We start from the raw sequence: 3,345 nt of genomic DNA, 5'->3' as shown, positions 1-3,345 counted from the left end.
TCACATGAGACTCAATTTGATTTTTGGCAAGACTGAGCTGAACTCAGTCGTCAAATCTCGACTAGACTCGATTTAGACTCGACTTGAACTCGACTTAGACTCGACTTAGACTCGACTTTGACTCGACTTTGACTCGACTTAGACTCGACTTATACTCGACTAGACTCGACTTTGACTCGACTTTGACTCGATTTTGACTCGACTTTGACTCGATTTAGACTCGACTTAGACTCGACTTATACTCGACTAGACTCGACTTTGACTCGACTTTGACTCGATTTTGACTCGACTTAGACTCGACATAGACTCGACTTATACTCGACTTTGACTCGACTTAGACTCGACTTAGACTCGACTTAGACTCAGATGTCGTCTGGATTCGAGTAGATCGCCAGACAAACTGAACTCATCAATTTATTTTAAATTCAAAAACTCTCAAAAAAGCAAAAACACTGCAAATATCCTTTGTCATTAAGATTTGATCTTGAAATTTCCATTCTCTTAACTTTTTCATGTAGAGCTGTAGATCTCTTGGCGCCACAGCAGCAACATTACTAAAATCTTTCCATATATTTTTTGGGGTAAATAAACACATAAAACGTGCGATTCACTCAATTCTTCTCATTCCATCAGCATCTTTCGATTTGACTCAATTCAACCCCCACCCCGATTCGGAACAAAGAACAATCAACTAAGTAAATGCTGCTTATGCTGATATCATTCGTGTTTAGTGACATTGAAAGTTGATGTGTGCAATGAATGTAAAATTTAATTGTGAACTTGAATTACTTGAGTTGGCAAAAAAAAATAAAGTTTTTTTTTTGGGATGAAGTCACGACTTTTATTATTATCTGCAGTAAGCTACTGAGGCAAGCGCCAAAAAAGCTTTTTATTGTCTATTAGTTCCGGCGACCTTCAAGTTGAAAAGTGCTTCCGTAGTAATAAGATATTGTAATATTTTTGGGTATGGAAAATTTGTAGGTGGAATCAATTGGATGGAGGAACTGATAAATTTTCAGGCATGACAAGGCATTTTTTGGAGGATTTAATGGAGTGTTTTGTGAAAATTTGGCACCAAGCTGATATAAATTAATGGTGGTTAAAAGAAAAGGTTACAATTGGACTTTATATTTACGAAATTAGGTCTCAATCAAAATAACTTGTAACATCTCCGACTTCAGACCGTCATGACACTGGCCTGATTCGAGATTTCAGCAAATCCGACTTCAAGCTAGAGTCACTCCGGTGTTCGGCCCAAAAACTTACCTAAATACACCCCTGGGTATGGGAATATAGCACCAACATTTGCCTAACATTGATATTATTCAAGAATTAAAATAACAATTAGAATTTCCATAACAACTAGTTGAAATACAGCAATTTGCTTGACATAAAGCAAGCTTATTCTCAAATTAAAAAGCTTAATAATTCAACAATCATTTAAAGAACTTTATACAAACATTTTCAGATCAAATAAGTCATTTAAATATGAAAATTTTCTCGTCATTCAAATTCTATTTAAAGAACAAACTTTGTGTACTGCTGCTTAAATCCAATAATATATATACATAATGAAATTTGTGAATAGAGTCAATGAGTGTGCAACTAATCGATATCTTGAAGAGGTTTTTCTCTTCTTTTTATCACGTTTTATAAGCCTCACAAGTACCTTATCGCTTTTTTTCTATTCGAGTTTATGCTTTTCTCGCAATTTCTTGTTCCTTTACGTCGCTTGCAGATTTAATGATTGAATAAATTTTCTTACATCTTTATTAGAATTTAATGTAATTTGAATGCTATTTCAATGTATTATTTGCAAAAATGTATATTAATTGGAGTTAAATTGAATGGAAAGAGTCGTGAACGGAATTAAATCACAAGAAAAGAAAATTCATATTTGTAATAAATAAGCTTTATGTTATTGTCAGGTACAATGTGATACATTGATTGTGACAAGAAGGAATGGAGGAAATTCAAGTAGATGCATGAATGAGGGAGGATATTGAATTTTGAAAATAATAAAATATCAAGATTTGATGTCAATCATTAACTTAATTTAAAAAAAGTTTGTAATTTTGCAAGTTTAAAATTTTGAAATTTTTCAAAATTGAAATCTTTAAAAATTGAAATTTTAAAATTTTGAAAATATAAAAAATTTGATTTTTCTTAAATTTTAAAATTTGAATTTTTGTTAATTTTTTTAAATTTTCAACTATATTCAAGCTTTTAAATTTAAATTTAAAATTTTTCACTTAAAATTGATTCAATTTACAACAAAAAATGTTACTTCAACATCCAAAAAAGCTCTTTTCCAACGAACACGAAAAGTGTCAAACCACAAAAACCGAATTGACTCGCAAAAGCATTTATTTCAATTAACTAAATTTATGTATGAGCACATTCAGCTATGCACATTTTTTCATCCAGCGATAACATTTTAAAATCTATTTCCAAAAAACTTCTTCGTTTCCAGATTTTTTTTTCCAAAGAACTTCAAGTTCTAAAAATAAGCTCATAAATTAATTGAAATGCAAATAATATCTTTTAATAGTCATGTTAAGTTCAGTCTACATTCATATGATGATTCACTTCCATATATCCCCATTTGGTTGAATTAAAATAGAGGAAATTGTAAGACATGACAGAAAAAAAAACTTTTTCTTTAGTCAGACTTTTATGTGACATCAGTGATGCAAAATATAAAAAAAAATCGAAAGGAGCGGAAACTTTATGACACAAATGCATTGCATTACTTACAATCAGCAAACAACGGCAACTATAATCACAACAGCTTGTTGGAATGAATGTGTAACTATGTAGCTTTTTTTAGCTGTTTTTATGGAGGTTGTGAAGTTTAATTGGGATTGGGTGGGCTGGATGTTCTTGGTGATGGTTATTAAAATTCGAATTTTAACGGTTTTCAAAAATCCAAATTTTAAAGATTTTCAAAAATCCAAATCTCAACGATTTTTAAAAATTCAGATTTCTAACTTTTTGAAATTCAAAATTCAACAATTTTTGAAAATTCAAATTTTATGATTTTTAAAATTTGAAATTTTAACGGTTTTTAAAAATTCAAATTGTACAATTTTTAAAATTTGAAATTCAAAGCTATTCAAAAATTCAAATATTTAATGGATTTTCAAAATTCAAATTTCAAGAATTTTTAAAAATTTAAGTTTTATGATTTTCAATAGTTAGAATTTAACAGTTCTTTAAAAATTCAAATTAATCTTTTTTAAAAATTCAAAATTTAACGGATTTCAAAAATTCAAATTTAATGTCTTTTAAAATTCAAATTTTAACAATTTCCTAAAATTTAACGGTTTTTAGAAATTCAAATTC

This window comes from Chironomus tepperi, unplaced genomic scaffold, assembly GCF_022539635.2.
Source record: "Chironomus tepperi strain 1889 unplaced genomic scaffold, CSIRO-AGI_Ctep_v1 contig_174, whole genome shotgun sequence".
NCBI classification, from domain to species: domain Eukaryota; kingdom Metazoa; phylum Arthropoda; class Insecta; order Diptera; family Chironomidae; genus Chironomus; species Chironomus tepperi.
This window is presented reverse-complemented; position numbering follows the sequence as displayed.